This window comes from Anser anser (assembly GCF_964211835.1).
Source record: "Anser anser genome assembly, chromosome: 1".
NCBI lineage: Eukaryota > Metazoa > Chordata > Aves > Anseriformes > Anatidae > Anser > Anser anser.
In genome coordinates, this window is record NC_139720.1 from 215,322,622 (window position 1) to 215,328,621 (window position 6,000).

Sequence of the window (6,000 nt, forward strand, 5' to 3'; positions counted from 1 at the left end):
TTTATTGCTGGCGACTGCCCTGCCTTGCGGCTGCTCGTGCCCACGGCTGGGAAGTGGTGGGCGGGAGCAGGCGAGGAGCGGCCCGTTGTGCAGTGACAGCAGGATTTGGGGCTGGCTCACGCCAGTTTCGAGGCTGCTCCCACAGCACTTTGTGGCTTGCCTGTGGTTGTGTGTAGGGACCTGAGCCAGAGCAGCGAGCGTGGCTCACACCCATCCCGGGCTGCCGCCCTCGCCACCATCCCTTCCTTCGCCAAGTTGTGTTCTGTCCAGCCTCCTGCAGAAAGACTGGCGTTCGTGGGTTTTGTCACTAGACCATCCTGGCTGGGGACTTGCTCAGGTTTTGTCCCTAAAGCCAAGCATCTTTGTTCGACTCCGAGCATCTTTGTTTATTTCTCTGGTGCTCCCGATACAGGATCTCTCCTGTGTTGTAACCTTAACCCATTCCTCAGTAAACTATCCTGGAGGAAACTGCTTTGTAAGTAAACTTTTCGAGATTCATCTAGAGCAGGAATCCTACCTGATCCCATGCCACAACGTCAGCGAGGTGCTCTGCTAGCATCCGTGGTGCTCAGCAGCGAGAGAGCTGCTGGAGGTTTGTGATGCAGAACGTCTGGCTGGCAGGGTAGCTGGAGAAGCAGGGCTCCGTCCTCTGCAACCCCAGGGAAAACTGGCATGTAACGTGCTTCCTAAACACGGCATATGCCTTCCTAGAACTGTCTTTTCCGGATTATTTCTGTCCTTCCTACTCTCAGTGGTAGGCTGAGTCAGGCTCTCGGTGTCTAGTAGACAGCCTGGAACTGGAACCCAGAGGGGTGCGTTTCATTCGTAGCATATTTATTCACGCGATTTTTCCTGCTGGGTGCATTGTCCTCGTGTTTCCTTCTGTCCCCCAGCTTCTGACTCGGATCTCCCGGAGGGGATTTTACGTTGTGACGTAGCTCAGAGAGCCGAGAGCAGCCGAGTGTGCCGCTGCCACGCACGGTGTGTGCTGTGCGCTCTGCCGGGTGGCAGCGGGGCCGGGCGGTTGCGGGCAGCCCGCGCGCCTGGCAGCCAAACCGCGGCCGTGTGGCTGTGGGAGCCGTGCTCGCCGGCAGCACCCGGGTGATCTGAGAGCTGCTGCTTTAACCTGCTCGTCACAGCCGCCAGTGAAGGATGCTCCGTGACATCCCTGCTTCCAGTGTTTCGTTACTGTCACTCAAGTTTCCCCTAACTCCTAGCTGAATTATCTATCGGTGCTGCAAACTAAGCTCCTCATCCTTCCTTTGGTAGCCATGGAGAGAAGCAAATCCCCGCTCTGCAGAAAAGCCTCTTACCTCCTGACAATGGGGCTGCTTCCCCCTTCCAGCTCCCTGTTTATTCAAGAAGCAAACCCAGTCTTTTGCTTCTTTCCGCGCGTCATGATTTTCCTATTGATCCGGTTCAGTTGGATTCTTTCCATGCCTGCCTGTCTCAGACTGCAGTGCCCAGGCCCTGGTGCAGTACTCGGGACCACGCCAGTACCAAGCAGAGCTGAATAACATCACCCCGGTCTTGTGTGCAGCGCTGCTTTTATTAAGCTTCAGAACAGGACGGGTGTTTTCTGGTGCTGGCACGGCACTGCTGGCTCCTCGGGGCTGTGATCTGCTCCACGCCCAGCCCCATCCCTGCCACCCCTCTGCCTACCCGGGAACTTCTCGCTGTGGAAACTGTTCTGGTTTCTCTGTGAAGTGAGGACGTTAATGCTGGTTTGGGCTGGGTTTCCCATGGTGGGTTGCAGACTACTGTCCCGTTTGCCAAGGTGGTTTGAATCCTGCTCCTGTTCCCGGGGTGACCGCAGCCCTCCTCAGCTAGGGCTTGGTCCCGGGTTTCATTCTGTCATGCAGCTTCTGTAAGGCTCAGCCCAGGAAGACTGTGCCACTCAGAGCTGCAGGAGCTCTCACTTTTTTTCCTTTTCTTATTGCCTCTGTGTATTTGAGCTGATGCCTCTTAATTTATAGCAGTAAAGCATAACCGAGATTCTAGACTCTGCAGCCGCAATGCAGCAGGAAAACAAGGAGCTTGGCTTTTCCCCTAAGCCTCTTCCCCATCTAATCTTCCTATTTTAAAAATCACATTTTTTAATGTATCAGTTTCTTGCTAGAGAAAGTGTCCAGTGAACTTCTGTAGACACTGTTGAGAATATCAGACGGCAAATACAGAAAGTACCCACAGACTACGCTGTCTCTGCCTAGAGCTCATCTGTGCTCTGTAAAAAGTGAGGGATTTTTGCTGGGGGAAGATGCTAATTCCCTGGAGCTCTTGCATTGCCTGTTTTTTTTTTTCCCCACCAGCATTGAAGTCAAACTCAGTAACAAGCATGAAGTTTTGCTGTACAGCTAGTTCTGTTTAATATTCATTCTGCAGCTCTGTCAGCTCCTGTTCTCCGTTGCTTCCTGTACAACCCTCATCCCCACAGCATGGCAAACACAACGCAGGTGTTTAGACATCTAACTTCTCATTACTTTCATCCCAGGTTTAGATGCCTGGCAGGAATAAAATGATGGAGGGTTTGTAATGGCTTTTATGAGACAAAATGAGGTAGCTGGGAGGAAAGGGAAGAAACAGCAACCGTGGGCACAGTGTCCTTCCTTTGTGCTGTTACTGGGTCTCTGCTCCGTGAAGGTCTCTACATGGTCCTACTCCTTTCCACTTCCCTTGGTTGGTCATTGTTGTGGTTTAACCCGGCTGGCAGCTAAACACCACACAGCCGTTCGCTCACCCTCCCCCCTCCCTCTCTGGGATGGGGGGAGAGAAACGGGAAAGTGAAGCTGGTGAGTTGAGATAAAGACAGTTTATTAAGACAGGAAAATAATAATAACAATAATAATAATAATAGTGATAATGGTAATAGTATTAACAATAATAATGTGTAAGAAACAAGTGATGCACAATGCAATTGCTCACCACCCGCTGACCGATGCCCAGCCTATCCCCGAGCAGCCGGCCCCCCCCACCCCGGCCAGCCACCCCTATATATTGTTTAGCATGACGTCAGATGGTATGGAATACCCCTTTGGCCAGTTTGGGTCAGCTGTCCTGGGTCTGTCCCCTCCCAGCTCCTGCTGCACCCCCAGCCTGCTCGCTGGCAGGACAGAGCAAGAAGCCGAAAAGTCCTTGGCCTGGTGTAAACACTGCTCTGCAACAATTAAAACATCAGCATGTTATCAGCGCTCTTCTCATCCTAATCCAAAACATAGCACCCTACCAGCTACTATGAGCTACTTAACTCTGTCCTAACTGGAACCAGGACAGTCATGTTTCTCAAGACCCGAGTTATTCACCCTTCTGTCCTCTGACCTTGCCCAGTTGGAGTCAGCCTTGGTACCGAGTACTCGTGGCTCTCAGCAAACTCCTGGGACGTTCCTGCTGCCTCCGGAGGAGCCGTTCCTGCAGGCGTCCCCCGGTGTCCTGCGGTGCTGGGACCCCCTCAGCAGTGGTGAGCAGAAACTCCCAGGTGAGGGGCACCTGCCGTCTCCACAGGGACCTCAGGACGCGCAGTCTGATCTTGGTCCGTGCCCCGTAGGAGATGGGGTTGAGGGCGGAAGGGAGAGCTGGCACCTGGCAGGCAGTGCGTGTCCTGTGCCGCTGCCCGGCCAGTGCGGCACATGGTGGGGAGGGCAAGGCAGGCTGTGTGCCCACGGTGCTCCTCCGGGATGGGACAGGCTGCGCGCCCACAGGCAAGAAGCTGGGCAGCGCTGGAGTTGCAGAGAGGGTTTGGAGGCTGCGGTGCAAGCCACGGAGCGGGACTGCCAAGGCTGGAGCAGCTGCTGCTGTGCGGACGTGATGTCCGCGTGGTGCGGCGCCTTGCACATCGCCCCGTCCTCGGGCAGTGCAGGATGGGCGCTAGGCAGGTGCACAGCATCGGTGCCGGGCAGCAGGGTAAGAGCCAAGTGCTGGCATGGTGGCAAGGACCAAACGGCGCCTGTGGCAGCCCTGTACTGAGCCCCGTGGCAGCGGGAGGTGAAGCTGGCATGCCCACGAGGGCTTTTCCCCACCTCGACTGCGTGGATAACTGCTGGGCACATGGAGGTGAAGAATGGGAGGAAGGGCAGAGCCCGAGGTTCCCGGAGCACAGGGAGTCCCAGAGGATGAGGGTTTTTTTGGAGGGGTCCCTGCCCGGCTTTGCAGCCCACTCCTTGACCCAGCAGGGCAGCCCAGGGCCATACAGCCCCGTCTGCCTCTGGTCAAAGTGCTCTGCCAGGGTGCTGTGACAGCAAAAGGGGGGCAGCTTTGGAAAGGCATGATGAGGTGGCTGGGTCTGAGAGTCATTTCTTTATCTTCCTCGCTGGTAAGATGCAACAGCTCCTGCTGTGCGGCCTGGGATGTTGATTGAGTGTGCTCTTGACTGCAAGATCAGCGCCTGTGACCCCGAGGTTCCTGCAGCCCGTCGGTTTTTGTTCCTGGGGTGCCAGGCTGATGCTGAGGGACTCTCCCCCCGCACCTCGCTGGGGCAGACGGGACTGCGGTGGTCAGCACGGAGCTGCCTGGGGTTTGTGCTCCTTTTTGTGCGTCCTGCAGGGCTGATGTCAGCACACCCGGGTCACAGAGCTCCCACCCCCAGCACGTATAGGCAGCAACTTTCTGCCCGCGCTGCACCCCTGGGGTTTGTGTCCGTGTCCTGTGCAGTAAGAACATTTGCTTACTGACGTTACGGTACGTGGGCTTTACTTCAATACACGGCATTATGCTGTAGGGTTTATTTTTTGGCGGAGGTTGCTGTCTAAAATCACCAGCTATCCTACGGCCCTGTGGATGTTCTGGGCTGTGCGTTATGGCTGTACACGTTTCCTGTAACACTGATTATTTGTTAGATTAAAAACACCAAAGCATTTGTTTCAAAAGGAAAAACAACACGCTCCGAGAATTCAAAGGCTTTAAAGCTGCAGACAGAAAGCTCTGTGTATCCATGGCCAGATCCTACCGCTGTTTTTCAGCTACTTGAATAGGAAACGCCGCGTTTCTGGACTAAGCCGGCCAGCTCTCTGTAATCCCCTCGGTGCTGCTCTGAGCACCCTGACTCTGCCTGGCAGAAGTGCTCAGGATCCTCAGCCTGGCCTCCCCCCCTTCCAGGTGCCCGTGTGGTTTCTTTTGGATGGATTCCTTCAGCATGGTTTGGTGCAGAAGCTTTGAACCACACTCAGTACTTGTGTTTTTACCACCAATTAAAACTGCAGTTTCCTCCTGCGAGTAAGAGGAGCTTGGCATTAGCGGTGCCCCGTAGTTCGTTCATTGCCTGCTGCAGGTTGTTGCAGGAACGGCCGCTGTAACGCTTCATTTCTGCAACGCTTCTCATTTGGGCACGTAACAGAATGAAGCGGTTCCTGGGGAAGAAGGGCAAGGTGGGCGCAAGAAGCCCACGAGCTGGTGAGCTCCAGGGCCTGGGAGGCGATAAAGAAGGGGCACAGCCCTTGGTGACTTGCCCTCCTGTTTCCTACTTCTTTTTGTGGTGGTTTTGCCCAGCTGGGCAGCTGAGCTCCACCACAACCGCTCAGGAGAGAAGGGGAAGGAGAAAAGGAAAGAAACAACTCATGGGTTGAGATAAGGATAATTTAAGTAGAGAAAAAATAACTATATGGGGAAAATTATTATTAATTAAATAATTAAAGGGAAAAAAGGGAAACGGGAAAAGGGGAAAAAGTTAAGCAAGGGCTGTGTGGAAGTGCAGAGGAAAGAAATTCCTCTCTCCTTGCCCCCACCGAGCAATGCTTGACCACGTCCTTGCAGCAGGGCCTCAACGCACGCAGCTGATGTTCAGGAGGACAGACGTTTTCACAATGAGCGCCCACCCCTCCCCTCTTCTTCCTTTTCCCACCTTTTGTTGCTGAGCGTGACACCTCACGGCATGGGATATCCCTTTGGTGGGTTCAGGGTGTCTCACGCGCTGTCCCTGCATCTGCCAGGCCCTTTTTGATTTGCCTAGTCAACGAAGCAAAGAAACTTGGGAGAAAAGCTTCCACTGAGCTTCTCCACTTGACACGAGCA